General features: G+C 45.2%; 1 pseudogene; it reads right to left on the reverse strand.

Moving 5' to 3' along the window:
- The window catches only part of LOC134376077 (E3 ubiquitin-protein ligase TRIM17-like), a 640782-nt pseudogene that overhangs the window by 144916 nt on the left and 475483 nt on the right, over positions 1–20383 (reverse strand).

Below are 20383 nucleotides of genomic sequence, written 5' to 3' on the forward strand. Positions count from 1 at the left end.
ATAGGAGTGAAGAGCCACAACAACTGAAAAAAAGAGCCACTCAGAGGCCAGTGAGTCCTTGCAAGGGACCAGTACATGGCCCGTTCCATGGGAAGAGTTTGGAGTTCAGGTGGTGGGGGAGACAGGCCCACCAGGGGAACTGAGGCACAGCATGGACAGCTTACCTGCCCCCCAATCAGCACAGGACCACTCAGTGGTGACTGGTTAGGAATGTAGAACTGCAGGGGGTGCAGTGTGATGAGAAGACTCAGGCCCAGACCAGAGTTTCCACAACCCAGGTGTATCAGACCTCATAAAACCCATTAGTACATACAAGGTCAACAATTAAAACCTGAGCTGCACAAAAAGCCTTCCCCAGACAATCAGCAGCAAAGCAGCAATTTAGCTCAAGCACAGGGCTCAAATGCTGGTTCCCACAGGAATTTGCCTCATTTTAGAAGTAAGCAAAGGAGAACAAATTAGTTCCAATGCAGAATATAAGTGACAGGAGCAGGAAATAATGCAATGCAGAACTGAAAGAAAAAACAAAAAAACTCACAGATCAGAGACAAAGTTCTGATGTTAATCAGTAAAGGTCTAGCACCACCACAGAACAACTATTAAACCTAGAAGGAATGGAAGCCCCTTTGGCTCCCAAGCTGGAGTCGGGGGAGGGCCAAGGTCCTCTGTATCCAGCCCAGCATTAAACACCAAGCTGCTGCCAGAAGTGCCCCAGGCTCCCAGAGTTTGGGGGAGCCACACACCCCCAAAGTCCACATCCGGCCCATCTACAACTGAGCCACTGCTAGAAGCCCCCCGGGCTCCCCTGCAGAATGTGGGGGTACCATGGACCTCAATCACAACCCCCTGCCTCCTTCCTCTCTTCTAATCAGTCCAAAATGGCCAATACTTGATTAATAACTGACAGCTTCTCTCATCTTTGCCCCCACATCCAACTTAGGACCAACCAAAGAAAGCCAAGTATGTGCCCCTAACCAGTCACATAAGATGCCTCACTTGTGCTTAGCTTGTGTCCGAGTCTGTTTTGTGCTGCTAGAACAGAATACCACAGACTGTGTAGTTTATAATGAACAGAAATTTATTTTTTTTAAAAAAAATCCACGTTGGCAGAAGGGTTATTTTGAGCTGAAGGCAATTGAGAAGAAGATGCAAGAAAAGCTCTCTGTCCTCCCCCTACTTGCCTAAATGCAGGGCATAAATTTACAAAGGTGTCCCCCTCTCTTCTCTACCAGGCAGGACAAAAGTCATTCATCTGAGATGACTTTAGACCCTTATCAGCCAGAAGACAGCACCACAGGGATCCACATAACAAACTCACTAACTGACCTGCTTCTACCAATAGTTCCCCACGTATTCGCCTTTCTACAATTTACCACCCCAGAAGCTCAAAGTCAGCACAGCTTTTCCTTTGTCTCATCGCTTCTGTGAAGATGGATTGTCCTGCGTTGCAGATGCTGTATAAGCCAGAGATCTAACCACCTCTTCGAGAATTGCTCAGCTCCGGGCATCTCCCCTGTGTACATAAAATATACATGTTAAGAGACTTCGGTTTTCCTCTTGTTAATCTGCCTTTTGTTACAAGGGTCCCCAGCTAAGAACCTGGAAAAGGTAGAGGGAACTTTATTTTTCTTCTGCTACACTCTCCTCCCAAGAAGGACAGCCAAAACTCTCATGTCACAACAGCACCAGGCTTCAAGTCCAGGATCTGACCTTGACACTAAGATGACAAATTCCTTGTCCTCCTCTGCTCCCCAAGGAATGATGGAGAAGCAGAGTGGGACAATTTGGGAGCAACTCCAGTTTGTGACAGACAGGAACGCAGAAAGCTGGCAGTCACTGGCCCACAGGGAATCTGGAAGTTTTCTGCAGGAATGCTGCTGGGTCCCCCACTGGGTCCCCCTTCTTGGTTAGGCAAAGGCTGTGACCCTGGAACATTCCCTGAGCATGGTTCTCCATGACTCCTGTGTGTGCCTTGGAAAGGTCTTTATCCAACACCCTCGGTCTCAGCTAAGGTGGGCTTTGGAGGATACGCTCTCCCCACGGGCCCAGCGGCTTTCTCCACCTGCTTCATGCTCATGGAAACTTGGTGGCTTCAAGGTCTTTTTCTATCTGTGGATCAATCAGAGTCTCTTTTAGTCCAGGCTAGGAGGGTGCTTCTGTTCATGCAAAAATTTAGGAAGAATTGCATCCAATGCCAGCCAGCTCCCAATGCTTGTTGACAGCTGGGCCTCTCTCCTGCTCTCTGGATTTAATTACGTGAACTTAGAGCCTTCAGGTCTTCTTTAGCCAAGAGATTTTTTTATCTGGACATTTCATTCCTGCGAAAACATTTATTGGGAGCCACATGATTCCAAGCAAACATTTGAACAGCGATGAAATAGCTGGACTGTGGACTTGGTTTTGGGGTTTGAGACTTTTCTCAATAGTCACATCTTTGATTTGCAGATTGCTATAGCATCTTAATTTGTCCTGCAATACCTGTGTGATGGTTGATTTTATGTGTCAATTTGACCAGGCCATGGTGCCCAGCTATTTGGTCAAAAACCAGTCTAGATATCTCTGTGAAGGAGTGGACCAAAATTAAGGCTGCTGAGGTGAAATGTGAGGATCGACCTGGGAAATGTGAGCGAAATGTGAGGGTTGACCTGGGAAATCAAACCAACAAAGTTGGGAAGTGTTCTGAAGTCTATTACAACCTGAAAGATTTTATGAGAAAGTTTGGAAAAGGGAGGGGGACTCCCCACACCAGAGTTGTCCCATTTCGTTGCTGGGCAAAATACAGAAGGTGTAACCCACAGATTACAGCACAGGAGCAAAAAATGTCTATGTGCAGGACGAAGCATCTTTGTACAGGATGATGCTTTGGCTATTCTTAAAAATAACTTGGTGTCTTACTTAGAGTTAGGAGGCTGTATATTAATTGGTACATCAATAATTTAAAGAACTTACATGAATTCTTTGATTAAGAACAGGATGTCTCACCCAAGCCATGAGGCCCCCTTCAAGGCAATTGATATTTTTGAGATCTGCTTGTGTAGCTGAGTCAGCTACAGGTCACCAAAGGTATATTTTTAGATGTGATTCACATTTACAGTCAGTAGACTTTGAGTCGAGCAGATTGCTCTCTGTAATGTGGGTGAGCCTTATCCAAACAGCTGAAGGCCTTGAGAGCCAAGACAGAGGATTCAATGTAGAAGAGACAATTCTGCCTCCAGACAGTAAAGGTGAATTTTGGGTGTCAACTTGACTGGGTTACAGGGTGACCAGATATGTGGTTAAACATTGTTCTGGGTGTGTCTGCGAGGGTATTTCTGGATGAGACTAACAATTGCATTGGTGGACTGAGAAAAGAAAATTGCCCTCCCTAATGTAGGTGAGCCTCGTCCAATCAGTTGAAGGTCTTAAGAGAAAATACTGGGGTCTCTGGAAAAAGAAGCCAGCAGATGGCCAGCCAGATAGCCGGACTTGAACTGCAGCATCAACCCTCACCTGAATTTCCGGCCTGCTGGCCAGAGATTTTGGATTTACCAGCCCCATGATTGTGTGAGCCAATTTCTTAGAATAAATCTCTCTCTGTCTATCCTACTAGTTTTATTTGTCTGTAGAGCCCTGACTGAGAGGACCTGGAATCTGCCTTTTCTCTTTTCTCCTTCCACACTAGTTGTTACAAGCCAAATTCTTTTCTGTGCTTATCATGGTTTTGTAATACCATATCACAAGCTACTAATAACATCCATTTATGCTGTGCTACTAACACTCTACAACCAAACTCCTCTGCTCAAAACCACAGTGCACTGGTGGCATTTTTGCCTTTTGGATATTGCATGTGATGGTCTCACTGCACAACATGAATGTCTGGGTTTCCAGCCTGTCTTGAGTTTCCTGCCATAAGTTGTAGGAACCTGCTTCCCTACTAGTCATTTCTGTGTGATAAGGCTGCATAAAAACAGCCCCAAACCCCAGTGACTTACAGCAGAGCCCTGCGTGTTTCACAAAAACCACAAGCTATGGGACTGGAGAGTAGGGGGCTTACACCAACACACTTTTCTTCTCTCAAAGTTTTGGAGGCCAGAGGACTGAAATCAAAGTGTTGGCAGGGTGGGTCCTGGGTGAGAATGGCAGAAACGTTCAGCTCAAATGACTCCATCCAAACCCTATGCTCTAAAACACTTTGACCAAACTCTAGCATCCCTTTCCTAAGGCTGCATTCCTGGATGGCCTTGTCCCCTTCTGAGTTCCTGTCTGAAAAAGCTCAGGCTACTGTCTTCGTTCATCTGGGATGCTGTAACAAAACACCATGAACTGGGTGGCTTATAAACCAGACATTTATTTATCACAGGTCTGGAGGCTGGGAGTCCATGATCAAGGCATGGCAGATTTGGTGTCTTGTGAGGATCCGTGTCCTGGCTCATAGGTGGCATCTTCTCACTGTGTCCTCACATGGTGGAAGGGGTGAGACAGCTTTCTGGGGTCCCTGTTATAAGGGCACTAATCCCATTCATGAGACTCCATCCTCATGACCTAATCACCTCCTGAAAGCCCCACTAATCCCATCACATTGGAAGTTAGGATTTCAACATAGGAATCTGGGGGGACACACACATTCAGAGCACAGCAGCTGCCAAAAGAATTTCTGGTTTATTCTAGCCAACACCTAAAGGTAGCCTCCTGACCTTCTTTCTCAGAGCATTCAGTTAAAAACAAAAAGCTTACTATTGTGTGTGCTTTTTCTGTTGCTTTGAGATGTCTATGTCTCCTACAACCTGGAGAGTCTTTCTCAAGAAACTGAGAGCCATTCCTTTGAAATCAGGACAGCTGGGGCTCAATGGAAAGGCAGATTCCTGTCTTTGATAGACACAGATGGCCTCATCATGTTTGCATTGACTAATCCTTTGTAATTTTTCACCTGAGCTTCCACTTGCCTCCAATCCCTCTCTTTAAAATGCCCGATCACTGCTATGCAGATCGGACTGGAGCTCAGCTCTTTCCCCTACTGCAGCAGCTACTTCATGAAAATCTGTTTTTACCACTTGGACTGATGTCCGGCTTTGTTTACCTTTGACACAGGGGACGTAGAGGAGAACCTTTCCTCACCTCTTCCAGCTTTGGGCAACTCCAGCAATACCGGGCTTGCGGTCGCACCACTCCGATCTCTGCCTCCCTCTTCGCGTGGCTTCTCCTCTGTGTGTATCAACACTCCCTCTGGCCCTGTAGGGTCCTCCAGATCCCCCTGCTCTTTTTCTCTGTCCTGACCGAGAAACACAGGGTGCCTTGATGCCTCTGTGACCGGTCAGCTGCATGTTTTCATAGCAGGGTTGAACCCAAGTGAGGGCCTTGAACATTCCCAGGCACTGATAAAGGTGTTTAGGTTGTTGCTGAAAACACTGAAGATCAAACATGTGGCTAAATACAGAGAAAGTAACCTTGCCCCTGAGAAAAATTCCTTCGACCTTCCTATAAACCTCATAACCCAAATCCTGTTGCAGACGTACCTGGATGGAGCCTCTCTTTTCCTGCCAGTCTCAATGAAGCCATAGCCCTGTGCAGCAGGTCACCTGATAAGTACTTTGGACTGATCACCCTGGCGTTCAGTGCTTCTTTCTTTGGGATCCCAATCGGCTCCATTCCAGGATAGCATGGGGCAGTCCCCTGTAGGAACTCCCTAGCTGCCAGTTTGGGGTGACTCCACTGTAGGTTCTGCTGGATGGAACAGCCTTTCACCTGGAAAGGGTCATATGATTGCACTTAGGGCTCACCAAATAATCCAGGATAAGCTCCCCTGTCAAGATCTTTGACTTACATCTTTTTCCAGATAAGGTGATATCCATAGGTTCTGGGATGAGGAAGTGAATATATCATTGGGTGACTATTTTCTCAGCCAACCACACACAGGTCCATGGGGAACAGAACAGGAAATATTATTCTTGGGGAGTGAGAAATGGGGTGCACAGTTGGGGGATATTTGCTAAACTCCAAGTAGACCAGTCCTGAAACGTGATTTGGGAGGTGGAATGTGGAATGTGGGGCAAACCCATCTCCCACCATGATCAAAAATGAAGAGAAGGAAAGAGCAGACGGGTGACCTTTCTTAAATTTGTATTGCTAAATGCGGTGATCCAGATGGAAAACCCACACACATACACACATGCATATGCACATAGGCTATCTGGCTTTGCCAAAGAGAAAGGCCACATATGAGTTATGTGAAAAAAAGAAATATTCATATAATCAGTGGTGCCCAAGAATCACGGTTCTACCTCATGTTGATTCTTGTTGGGTAAAACCAAATGGAGGACAAAACAGCCAGGAATCTGTGGACAATAGTGCGTGATGCAGATCTCAAAATCAGGGGTACACAGATCAGTTGCCTATTTGTAGATATGCCAATTAACATCGAACATAGTCCAGTTGCCCTGTGTTTATGTGAAGAAATGCAGATAGCACAACCATTAGGACCCTGAGCCCCCCAAACAGCAGCAACCATGCCAAAGTCACAGTATTTTTTATAAAATAACTCTAACATGTTCTTTCCCTCGAACAGTTTGTTACAGCAAGTGTGCACGATTCACCAGAACCACTAGGTTGAACTGAGCATCTGCTTTTAGAAATGTTTTTTCTTTGTGTTTGCAATGTTGCTATGGACTGAGCCTGTATGCCCCCCTCCCCATTTATTTGTTGAATCCTAACCCCCAGCGTGATGGGATTAGGCAGTGGGGCCTTTGGGAGTTGATTAGATCATAGATGTGGCGCCCTTATAAAAGGATTAGTGCCCTTATAAAAGGGTCCCCAGAAAACTGCCTATCTCTCTCTCTGCCGTATGAGGTTGCCAGAAGAAGTCAGCAGTCTGCAACTGGAAGAGGGACCTCACCAGACCCTGACACTGCTGGCACCCTGATCTCGGACTTCCAGCTGCCAGAACTGTGAGAAGTAAATGTCTGTGGTTTGAGCCCCCCAGTCTATGGTATGTTTGTTATGGCAACCCAAACAGACTGAGACAAATGTTCTCACTTAAGGATCAAAGGCATCAAAATTGTCATGGAAGGACTGTCAATGATCAGAATGACTTTTTTTCCTTCTTTTATTTTTATTTTTTAATTGACATAAAAATTCTATATATCTATGATGCACAACATGATGTTTTGAAATATGTGAAGATTGTGGAATGGCTAAATCGAGCTAACTAACATATTCATTACTTCACATATTTGCGTGATGAGAACATTTAAAATCCACTCTTAGCAATTTTCAATACATGACCACACATTGTTATTAACTATGGTTATGTTGTACAGTAGATGTCTAGAACTCATTCATCCTGCATAACTGAAACTCTGTATCCTTTGACCAGCATCTCCTTCCCCCAACCCCCAACCCCTGGTAATCACCACTCTACTCTCTGCTTTTATGAGTTCAAGTTGTTTAGATTCTGTATATAAGGGAGATCATGCCATATTTGTCCTTCTGTGACTGAATTATTTCACTTAACATAGTGTCCTTCAGGCCCATCTGTGTTGTCACAAATGACAAGATTTCATTCTTTTTTGTGGCTGAGTAGTATTCCATTCTGCAAATACACCATATTTTCTTTACCTGTTCAGTGGACGCTTAGGTTGGTTCCATATCTTGGCTATTGTGAACAGTGCTGCAATAAACATGGGCGTGCAGATATCTCTTCAACATACAGATTTCATTTCCTTTGGGCATATACCCAATAGTGGGATTGCTGGATCATGTGGTAGTTCTATTTTTAGTTTTTGAGAAACCTCTCTGCAGTTTCCCATAATGGCCGTACTAATTATCACAATGACTTCAAAGATCGATATATGTCCACAGGATAGACACGTACATGACCATTAAAAGGGAGCACAGTAAACACGAGAATCAGGAACAGCTGTTCATTCACTTATAAAAAATCACAGGCAAAACAGAAGTTGCACTTTCTCCCCCTACCCTCACCCTCTATGGACACTCAGCTCTTCAATTTAGTCTATAATACTAATTTTCCTTAAGAGCAACACAAACTCCATGAAACGTAGTTTAATCCACGTCTTGAGTCAAAACACGAACAAAAACCGAAATCCCATGATAGATCTGAAATAGTTTTTTTGCTATCAGAAAGCAAAGAGGCTTTCAACAATTTTAGGGGCTGTCCTAAAAGGACAAAAGAGACATTTTAAAACATCTCCCAAGGGCCACAGCGTGATCATTTGAGGATCAAACGCCACGAATAAAAACGGTTAATCAGAACATGCTTAGTCTATAAAAGAAGAGTTAACGTACGGAATTCCGATCATAAGACAAGAAAAGGACGGAAATAAGATTGTGTTGAATTTTTATTGATTTGGTAAAAAGGAACGCGTTGATGCATAGGGGTGTTTTGGGTTTTTTAAAGCATATGCCTATTTATAAAGTTTAGAGATGGACGTGTGTCTGTCTGTCTAAGCAGGAGAGAGTGAACAAAACCCTGAAAGCCCAACAGCGCCAGGGCAAGTGACCGTGGGAAGGCGCGTGGGGAAAGCCAGGCTGGGCCGGGTGCGCGCTGAGGCTGGCGGACCTGGGCTCTTTCCATCCGTGTGCGCCCGGGAACAAAGGCGGCCTGTAACGCGCCACCCCCTAGCGCGGGCTTTTGGGACCACCCGGTTAGAGAAAAAAGTCGACTTTCAGGAGGAGCGAACCGCAGCCCTTACATCTGGGGAACCCGCAATCCCGCGAGAAATCGGTGACGTGAAGCGTGTGAAGCCAGGAGAGCGCCCGAGATGCGGAGCCGCAGCAGGAGCGGCGGTCGGCACCAGGAGCCCGCAACCAACGTGGCCGAGCCTTTGAATCCACCCGCAGGGAAACGTCCTTCGGCGTTTCTCGCAATGAGTCCGGACTGCCTAGCGCTGGAATCCGGAGCCGGCAGCACCACCGGTCTCCCGACCCTCCGGGTGGCGCGCGCCAAAGCCCGTGCGCTGCGCTCCTGCGCTCCTGCAGCCTTGGATCCCCGCGCCCCTGCGGCCGGGCACCCTGGCACACCGCCGCCCGTGCGCTGCGCTCCTGCGCTCCTGCAGCCTTGGATCCCCGCACCCCTGCGGCCGGGCACCCTGGCACACCGCCGCCCGTGCGCTGGGGCGCCCCATCGCGCAGGTCCCCAAGACCGAGCCCGACCACGACGGCTCGGCAGGATGCGCGAGGCCGGTGCGGAGGCTGCGGCCCCAGGCAGTGGGCCGGAAATGGCGTCACGGGCTCCGAGTGACACGAAACTTCAATCTCTTTTTACCTTTCAGCCGAACAGCGTGCGCTTTCTCCCCGATAGCCTCTGGGGACCCTGAGGAGGCCGCGCCTTCAAAGTCCCTTTGCAGTGGATTTGTTGCATCTCAGAGCCAGTGGGGGATGGGGTGGGGGTCGCACCCTCATACTTGGGTTCCTAATTTTCTTTTCTTGGAAACTTTCTCTCAGCCCAAACCGGAGTGTGCTCGTCTGACTCTGGTGGGAAAGGATCCGGTGCGGCGGTGGGACAGGGCCACCCTCCTCTCTTTGGCTGTTTTGCCACTGGAGCTCAATTTAATTCCTTCTCTCCCTCCACTGTCTAGAGGGAGAAGAGTCCTTTGCTTAAAAAAAAAAAAAAAAAAAAAAAAAAATCATCGAATCTCCGTTGAGCATCTTAACTGCCAGGCAGAGCTCTTCGCACGCACGTCAGACAAGAACGCGCCTCCTGGAGCCTACATTCCAGTGGGGCGGGCGGTGACCGTGCACGTGAGCTGGGGGCGCCGCGTCGCAGAGGTTTGCACGCTAAGCAGAAACAGGGCCCTATAAGCCCGTGGTGGCGCCCCACGGTGGAGATCAGAGCGGAAACTGGCAGGAAGAGCCGCAAGGCCCTCGCGGTGGGCGCCCGCACAGGACAGAAGGAGCTGGCGGTGGGAGGAGACCTGGTCCGAGGAAACGGGAAGGGAGGAACTCACAGCCCAGCAGAAAGACTGGGGCTTGCTTCGCTCTCTGAGGAATGTGCACCCTTTTCCTCAATGGCTGTACTAATTCACCTTCCCACGAACAGTGTGCAAGGGTTGCCTCTTCTCCACACCCTCGCCAGCACTTATCTCTTGTCTTTTGACCACAGTCACCCTAAGGAGAGCGGAGATATTTCACTATGGTTCTGATTTGCATTTCCTTGATGATTGGTGATGTTGAACGTTTTGTCATATACCTGCTGTCTTTGGAGAAACGTCTGTTCAGGTCCTCTGCCCACCCCACCCCCCGGCCTCCGTTTTTTTTTTTTTTTTTGTTTGTTTTTGGCAGCTGGCTGGTATGGGAATCCGAGCACTTGACCTTGGTGTTATAACTGCCCATTTTTTAATTGGGTTATTTTATTAATTTATTTATTTTGCTATTGAGTTATAAGAGTTCCCTATATTTTTTGGATATTAACTCCTTATCAGATGTATAGTTTGCAAATATTCCTCCCATCCCATAGGTTGCTTTTAACTTTGTTGATCCAGCAATCCCGTCTCTGGGTATATACCCAAAGGAGATAAAATCACTATCTGGAAGAGATATCTGTGCTTCCATGTTCATTGCAGCCTTATTCACAATAGCAATATATGGAATCAACCTAAGTGTCTGTCGATGGATGAACAGATAAAGGAAATGTGGTTTTTTATTATTATTATTATTATTATTATTATTATTATTATTATTATTATTATTATTATTATTATACATTGTAACATAAAAATGAATATTATTCAGCCATTAAAAAAAAAGAAATCCTGCCATTTCGGGCAATATAAATGAATCTAAAGGACATTATACTAAGTAAAATGAGCCAGACAAAGAAAGACAAATACTGCATGATCTTATTTTATTTATTTATTTATTTATTTATTTATTTATTTTGCAGCTGGCGAGGACATGATCTCATTTATATGCGAGATCTAAAAAAAGTCAAATTCAGTGAGTAGACGGGTGGTTGCCAGGGGCTGCGGGTGGGGGGTGGGAGTGGGGCGATGTTGGTCAAAGGGCACAGACTCTCAGTTAACGACGGACCAGTTCTGCAGATGTACAGCATGGTGACTATAGTCATCAATAATATATTGTGTACTTAAAATTTGCTGAGCGGGTAGGTGTTAAGTGTTCTCACCACTCACGTAGCTATGTGCATTGATGGGTGTATTAACTTGATTGGGGTATCATTTCATAATTATATGAAAACATCACATTGTACACCTTAAATATATACAAATTTTAATTGTCAATTATACCTGAGTAAAGGTGGGAAAAAGTAAAAATACATCAAAAAAGCAGTCTTAACAATAAAAAGAAAAGACTGGGGCTTTTCCTTGCAGAGCCATGCTCAGCCCCTGGAAGGTTTCTGCGAAGTGACCTGAGGTGGTTCGCCGTCAAGGGCTTTGAAACTGTATAAGTAAATCTCCTCAGGCCAGAAACGTGACAGTTTTAAAAATATGTGGGGGGCGAGTCTGTCATCCACAAGCGCCCCACAGCATTCATCCTCCTCAGATGCGAGGTGTCGATACTCTGGATGGGCGCTGTCGCGGACATGCAGTTCCAAGAGCGCAGGTGTCCTCGGGACTCAAGCCAGGCAAGGTTGCTCCTGCCCTCGGAGAAGTGACCTCGCTGTTGGGGAGACAGGAGTCACCCACATATCCACAATTCGACGGAAGGTAACATGCCCAGGCTCACTTGCCTTGGGGTATCCCCCCCTGCTGGTGCTGGGGACCCATGGGAACTCACTTTGAGGCTACAGGTCCTGCAGCAGAAAGGCTCATAGACCATGTTAAAAAGTTCAAATCATAGAGTTTATTAAATCAATCAGAAACACACGTCGAAAAGCAAGGGGAAAGGGATGAGGTAAGTTGACTCATTTAGGGAAGGCATCGGTGGGGAGGAAAAGCCGCCCACCTGACCTTGGGCGCCGGTGGTCATAGGTGCTGACGCTCTGCCATCAGCCTTTTCCACGGATAGTGTGGTTAGGAGGGCCAGGGCTCAGGTGTGAGCAGACGCAGCCTGGAGGCAGGTGCGGCCACACGAGGACAGGTGGGCCTGCATGGGTGTCCCCAGCAGGTAGTGGAATTTAGTGGATGTTGATAAATATGGGTATTGAGTGCCTCAGATGTGTCATGCCTGTTGAGTATACCGGGAATATTCAGTGCCTCTGGTATACTTAGTGTTATGCTGATATTTAGTGCCTCTCGTATACTTAGTGATCATAAATATTTAGTGCCTCTCGTATACTTTGTGACCCTGAATATTTAGTTCCTCTGGTTTATTTAGTACTCATGTATGCCTAGCTCATCTTGTTTATTTAGTTATCGTGAATAATTAGTGCTTTGGCATATTTTGTGATCATAAATATTAAGTGCCTCTCTCTCACATATTTAGTAACCCTGCATGTTAAGTGTCTCCTGTGTACTCTAACAATCATCAGAATTAGTGCCCAGATGCCTTCTGTTTATTCACTGCCTGGCTGAATACTCCCAGGCTCTCTTCCCTTTAGGGCCCAGGACCTACTCACAACTCGTTTTTGGTGGCTGGCTGGTATGGGGATTTGAACCCTTGACCCTTTGGACCCTGGAGCTGTAACACTGTGCTTGAGCCAACAGGCCAGCCACTACTTTTCTGTGCTTACCTCATCTTAGGAGACTCATCCATCCTACTGATGTGGGGCCTTCATGGCGTGAGGAAGTGAGAAGGCTCAGCCTGTTCTAAAACCAAGGGTTTTTTTTTACTGTGGGGTGCTGAGTTTCCTTACATGTTCTAGTTTCTTGACTTTCATCAGATATTTGGTTTGCAAATATCTTCTTCCAGTCTGCAGCAAGTCTTTTCATTCTCTTCACCTAGGCTTTTCAGAATGAAAGTTTTTAATGTTGATGAGGTCCAAATTATCAGTGTTTCCTTTCATGGATCATCCTTTTGGTGTCAAGTCTAAGAACTCTTTGCCTAGCTCTAGACTCTGATTTTTTCTGTATTTTTTCCTACAGGTTTTGTAGTTTTACATTTTCCATTTAAGTCTGAGGTCCATTGTGAGTTAATTTTTGATCAGGCGTGAGGTTTAGGTTGAGGTTCATTTTTTCCCCTTTGTGAATGTCCACATACTCCAGCACCATTTATTGAAAAGGCTGTGCATCCTCCACTGAATTATTTTGTATCTTTATAAAAAAGGATCAGTTGTGTACATTGAGTGGAACTCTTTCTGGGTTATTCATTCTGCTCCATTGATCTATGTGTCTGTCCCTCTGTTGATACCATACTGTCTTGATTTTTGTAGCCATAACATCAGGTAGAGTGATTCTTCCCACCTTATTCTTCTTAATAACGATTGTTTTAGCTATTGTAGGGCCTGCGTCTTTCCATAGAAATTTCAGAAGAAGTTTGTTTATACCTACAAAAAGACCTTGCTGGGTTTGTGATAGTGATGCTGGAGAAAGGGTCTGGGGAGGCCCAATAGCTGGCCTTAATCTACCCCATCCTCTTACCAGGTTCTTGACTCTGCCAAAGGAAAGAATTCAAGAGTATAGACATGGTAGAAAGTGAGAACAGGTTTAATATAATACATAAGACATGCAGATTTCACAGAGAAAGTGTGGCCTACCTCCCGAGACTGAGCAGGGCCCACACTAAGTTTAATACAAAAGTAAGAAATACACATGCACAAAGCGCAGGCTGGCTCTAGAATGAACAACAGCCTGCTAAAGGCATGAGTGATATAAAAAGAAAGAAATACACACTCGACAGGCAGAATGTGGGCTGGCCCCAGAGAGAGTGAGCAGCAGCCTTGCCTCCTGCTGGAATCCCACTTTTATGGTTTCACTATCTAATTCATATTCAAGCTATCTAATGAATATTCAACTAAGGGGGTGTTTCCCAGTTATGTAACCTAGTCCAGCACAGGCAGAGTGGTCTTCTTTCAGAGCATGTTCATTGGTCAAATTCTATCACATGCACTGAACATATTCAAGAATAGTCTGTGCTCTTTAGCACCTCTAGTGGAAGGTCATTCAAAGGATAAACTTCCTTACACTGAGCATGCTCGGTCACTGGGGTTGTATAAGCCTGTATAAATTCCTCTTACCCAGCCTGCTCAGCTACTTGATTTGCATAAGTCCACCCCTTGTGGTCTCAATCTCCCCTTGTTGGTGATGGAAATGGGTCCAACAAGCAACAGTAACTCTCCTCCAGGGGAGGGCCTAGAAGAGGAGCCTGAGACCTTGGGAAGTGGATTGAAACCCAGAGGTGTGTCTTGTAACCCAAACCCAAGGAATCTGAGCACCTCCTACCTCAATAGGAATTATGTTAAATCTATAGATCAGTTTGTGTAGAATTGGTATCTGCTATGTGTTGTTGTCTAATCCGTAAACCTAGTATATTTCTCCATTTAATTAGATCTTCTTTGGCTTCTTTCATCAATGTTTTGTAATTTTCAGCATACATGTCCTGTACATGTTTTGTTAGATCTATGCTAAGTGTTTCACTTTCTTTGGAATGATTTTAAGTAGTATTGTGTTTTTCATTTGAGTTTTCTCATGTTCATTGATTACGTGCAGGAATGCAAATGACTTTGGGTTGATCTTGTATTCTACAACCTTGCTGACTTCACTTATTAGTTCTAGGAGTTGTTTTGTAGATTCTTTGGGATTTTCAATGTACACAATCATGTCATCTGAAAATAGAAGGTTTTATTTTTTCCATTCCAATCTGTATGCTTTTTTTTTACTTCTTTTTCTTTTCTGTTCCTTATTGCTCACTGGCTGGAGCTTTTAAAACTATGTTGAGTGAGTGGTGAGACAGGCATTCTTTCCTCAGTCCCAATAGAGGAAAAGCAGTCTTTCACCATTAATTATGTTGTTAGTTGTAGATTTCTTGTAGATGCTCTTTATCAAGTTGAGGGAGTTCTCTATTCTAACTTTCTGAGAGGTTTTTTTGTTATTTGGATTTTTATTTTTGTTTTTTGCTGGCTGGTATGGGGATTGAACCCGAGACCCTGATGTTATTTTTACCACATTCTAACCAACTGAGCTAACTAGCCAGCCTGTTATTATTTTTAATTTAAAAAAATTTTTTTAATCATGAAGGGCTGTTGAATTTTATCAGATGCTTTTTGTCAAATGCATAAGTTAATTATATGATTTTTCTCTTTAGCCTATTGATAGAGTGAATTCCATTGATTGGTTTTAGGTAGATTTTATCATCAAGCAGGGGAATTAAGTATTTACAAATATCATTTATGTTGTAAGTGTGGGTAGTGGAAAGTAGGGGAACGATTAAATTTTAGAAGATTAGCAGGGAGTCTACTGAAGTAGTCAAGGTAAGAAAATGGGAGTGTATTAGTTTCCTGTGGCTGCTGGAACAAATTACCACCAACTGGGTGGCCTAAAACAAAAGTAATTTATTCTCTCACAGTTCTGGAGGTCAGAAGTCTAAAATCAATGGGGGCTGTGCTCTCTCTGAAGGTTCTAGGGGAGGATCTTTCCTTGCCTCTTCTGGGTCCTAGTGGCCCCAGACATTCCTGGGCTTGTGGCTGCATCACTCCAATCTCAGTGTCTGTGATCACGGGCCATCTCTCCTCTGCTTGTGTCTATTATAAAGACACTTGTCATTGGATTTAGGGCCCACCTTGGTAATCCAGGACAGTTTCCTCATCTCAAGCACCTTAACTGAATTACATTTACAAAGACCCTTTTTCCAAATAACGTCACATTCACAAGTTCCAGGGATTAAAACATGGACATATTTTTTTGAGGCCGTCCTTCAGCCCACTATGGGTGGTATCCAAGACTAGGGTGGTAGCAGCTGAGATGGAGAGAAGTACACGCATCCCCGATGTTTCAAAGTTAACATTTGGGATGGTCTCCATGTTGGTAAGGAAGGAAAAAAGTGAATAGATGGCATGGCTGTGATCTGAATGTTTATGTTCCTGCTTTAGTTCATATGCTGAAATGGTATTAAGAGGTGGGGCCTTTGGGAGTTAAGTCATGAGGGTGGAGCCTCATGAGTGGAATTGGTGCCCTTATCAAAGGGACTCCAGAGAGCTCCCTCACACCAAATCTGCTATGCCTTGATCTTGAACTTTCTGCCTCCAGAATTGTGCACAATAAATTCTGTTTATAAATCACCCAGTCTATGATAGTTTGTGGTAACAGCCCAAATGGAGTAAGACAGGCAGCTTTTATTGGTCTGTGTTGCTTAATTGAGTAACTGGAGGACGGCAGAACCATTTGCTGGCTGGAGAAGACTGGGGGAGGTATGGATGTGGGGGTGCGGGTGAAGAATGAAAACCCTCACGTGATTCTGATGCAGAGTGAAGTCAGGCCACCCTAGCTGGTAGAAATATCAAGCAGGTGCATGTGAGCATGGGGAGCTGGGAAGACGTCTGCTGTCGACAGTGTTTGGGACTCACTGAAGCCATGGTGTGGTTGGGATCAAGAGAGAAGAGGAAAGCTCAGGGGGGAGCCACCAGATCCTGTGCTGGGTGACAGCCATGGTAGGGATTCCTCCCACCCAGCAAGCATGGCCTTGCGGCTCCTCTCATCAGGAAGTGGAGGCTGTCCCTCCATGCACTGAGCTCAGCGGTGGGGACAGTGTCTCACTTCCAGGTGGGGCCTCAAGGGTCCATGGGCTCACCACTGAGCCCCTAGCTGGCCACCAGTGGGCGGCAAACTCCATGAGCCTGCTTTAGCTTGTTCACCAACCGCCTGCTGTCTAGCAACCAGCTGCTGCCCCATGGGCACACGGCATGACATTTGGGCTGATGTGTTATTTCCCAGGAGAGAACTGGAAGGGACTAGCCAGCAGGTGACAAGTAGAGGCCCAAGGGTGAGCTGAGGCGAGAGTCCACCAGGCGCTGGGGACGGCCTGGAGGCAGTCCAGGAGGGTTGGCTGCCAGCTGCAATGTCATGAAGCTGTGCAGCACTGCAGACCTGGTGTCCCCAGCCACTTGCACAGAAGCAGCAGGAGCCAGGTGGTGGGATGGAGCTGACCTGGAGGGAAAGGATGTGGTGGAGGCCTGAATGGATGCGGCTTTCGGGCATTTGCTGAGCCAGCCAGCATCCCACTTGGCCACTGAGGCCTGAGGCTTGGTGAGCGACGTGCAGGAAACCAGAAGCTCCTCGGGGCATGCTGACTCTGAGGACCAGTGCTGGGACGCTGTGGGACAGGAGTTAGAAGCACACGTGGGGCCAACAAGCTCAGCACATGCGAATCCAACAGGAGTCGGCACAGGGCACCCAGATGTGTTCTCCTGAAGGAGCCATATCATTCCTCTGCTAACCTGACACTTTAACCCAGAGTCTAAGGGGAACAAATTGCGGGGAGCAGGGTGGTCAATTTTTGAAAAAACAGAGTGATTCTTAACCATGTTGGTGCATTGTAACCTGTGAGAACTGACCTAGAGAGAGAAACTAAAGGTACAAGGCAGGGGCCCTGGAGACAGACCCAGGCCCAGGATGGGGGAGGAGAGGGATGTGGACACAGCAAACCCAAACTGAGAATTCAGCAAAATCACGAAGACTATTTTGGGGGATGTTTCCCAGGCCAGCTCAAGCTGCGTTCGTCCTCTGAGACCTGATCCCCCTTTTATCATCTTCCTTGATAAAATGCTCAACCTCAAGGACCTGTGGAGAGTGACCGAGATACTCCTGGTGAAGGCACCCATGTGCCAGTGACACAGCTGGCCAGGGAAAAGCCACTGTGCTCCCTCATGACACAGATGGTGGGTAGAGCCTTGCAGAGGTCAGCTGCCCACAGCCATGTCCGGAGCGAGACACTGCAGCCACCTAGAGTGGCTCGACGTCCCTCTTCCCATGTGGTCTCCTAGTGATCGCTGCTTCCATACCAAGGACAGCGCCAGCTCCGACTTATTATGTCCAAGGTAGGACAGTGGTGTCCTGGAAATTACTAGATTGCTCCTCTTTCCCCCAGGGATCTGGTCTACCCTGTCTCTGACCCCTCTCAGAACATAGGCTTCCTTGATCTCTGCCTTTTCTTCTCCTGATTCTTATTACTTGGAACACGTTCATTTACTAAGTTCAGATTCTTTTTTTTAATTGAGGTAAAATTATGTGACATAAAATAAACCACTTTATTTCATTTTTAGTCGGCTGGCCAGTAAGGGGATCCAAACCCTTGACCTTGATGTTATAACACCTGCTCTAATTAGCCAGCCCTTCCCTTGAACTTTAAAAAGAACCATTTAAAAGTGAACAGTTCAGGGGCAGTTCGTACATCTACAATGTTGTGCAATCACCACCTCTAGTTTCAAAACATTCTCATCACCCTACAAGGAAACCCTGTACCCATTTAGAAGCAGTCACTACCCATTTTTTGTCCCTGCTCCAGCCCCTGGAAACCACAAATCTTCTTTCTGTCTCTGGATTTGCCTATTCTGAACATTTTATATAAAGGAAACCATACAATATGTAGCCTTTTGTGTCTGACTTATTTCCAGACACAAGATTATAAACATAATATTTTCAAAGTTCATCATGTCATAGCATGAGCCAGTGCTTCATTTCTTTTTAACAACTAAATAATGTTCTATCGTATGGACAGACCACAATTTGTCCATCCATCAGTTGATGAGCATTTGAGTTGTGTCCACCTTTGGGATATTACGAATAAGGCTGCTACAAGCATTTGTGGACAAGTTTTTACGTGAATTTATATTTTCATTTCTCTTGGGTACATACCTAGGAGTAGAATTGTGGGGCCATACAGTGCTTTCTTCTTCTTGCATCAGTCTGATAAGCTCTTACAGACAGAGGCAACTCATGGTATTTTACGTTTCTGAGCCTGATAACCTGATAGATGATCAGACTTCAAAACCAGAGCTGTCCAGTTGAACTTTCTGCGATGCATGGAAACGTTCTCTCTCTATGCTGTCTAATATGGTATCCACTGGCCTTGTGTGGCTAGGATAACTTAGAAACTACAACTTTGCATTAAATTTTAATTAATTGAAAAGCAAATAACCCGTAGCTTGTTCCTGAGTATTGGACAGCTCAGTCTTAGGGGTGACAAAGTGCTACTCTGAGTGGACCTCTCACCATACTGCCTCCCTCTTTACACCCCATTTGAATAATTTCTTTAAAATCCGGAAATCCACAGGTATCTCAAACACCTAAGCCCTCAGCCCCTGAAAAAACTTTCTTCCTAATAACCACTTGAAGGGCTTGAAAGAGATACAAAGTCTTACATAGCTATAAACACATAAGGACAAATTTCAGCTAGAATTGAAGGCTCTCCCGAGAAACACAATGGATGGATCTGGAAAGCTGTTAACACTCTCTTGGCCAGTCCTTGTGGTTTTGTTTTACTGAAACGGTGCCTGTTTGTTTGTTGCACTACCTACATACACTTTCCATGAATATCCTTTTGTTTTGATCCTCACTGTTAGAGGAGCAGTTGCTTATCAATTTTAGAGGCAAATAGGTGCACTTGGATATTTTCTAAAGACAAGCAGATTTGTGACTAGTTCCAGATGGTGTCTGGGGAGGCCTGGTTTGGGTAGACCCAATTTTAGTGAGATAAATACATATTATATAATATTCTAAAATCGTCTTACTGTTCTGTCGTAATAAAGAAAACTAATGAAAACAGTAGAGATTATAATAACAGGAAAAGGGTAACACTGACCTCTGACTTTATGGCAGGCATTTTAAAAAAGGGATAATCATGGATTAACTCATTTAATCCCTTCTCCCCATGAGTAGGTGCTATGAACATGGCCATTTCTAGGTTGACTTTGCCTGGAGTGTCTCTGGAACTCTAACCCCTCCTTCATAACGGAATGTGGAGTTCAGGAACAGTCGTCTTCTCAAAAATCCACATATATTCGTATATTTCTTAACCTGACTCTAAAAATAATCATTTTAAAGTTCCTGAACTTGCGAACCTAGTTTTCCTTATCAAACTCACCATACATATTATTTTGTTCTGATTTTAGCAATTAATTTAATGGGATCTTTGATGAGTGACCAACCCAAATTAAACATATTAACTTCCTTTAAATATCCAGAGCTGGCCGGTTAGCTCACTTGAAAAAGCATGGTGCTGGTAACACCAGGGTCACAGTTTCAGGTCCCCTACGGGCCAGCTGCCAAAAAAAAAGTAAAATAAAATTACAAAATTATCCCATTCACAATTGAGTCTCCTTGAAACGTTTACACTTCCTTTTAAAACCTAATAATTTGGTTCAAGTATTGAACACATCTGCAGCCAACAAACCCTTTCCGACACCTTTAGAATTCCCAAATCAATTAAATCTTAACTCCTGTGGACATGTTAAAATTCGACAAACTCACTCACGCACTCATTTTTAATAGAAATACCAAGTTTTACCTATCAGAAAGCCAAACGACAAATTCTTAAAAGATGAGAAATATTTTTGACAGCA

This window comes from Cynocephalus volans, chromosome 4 (assembly GCF_027409185.1).
Source record: "Cynocephalus volans isolate mCynVol1 chromosome 4, mCynVol1.pri, whole genome shotgun sequence".
NCBI classification, from domain to species: Eukaryota; Metazoa; Chordata; class Mammalia; order Dermoptera; family Cynocephalidae; genus Cynocephalus; species Cynocephalus volans.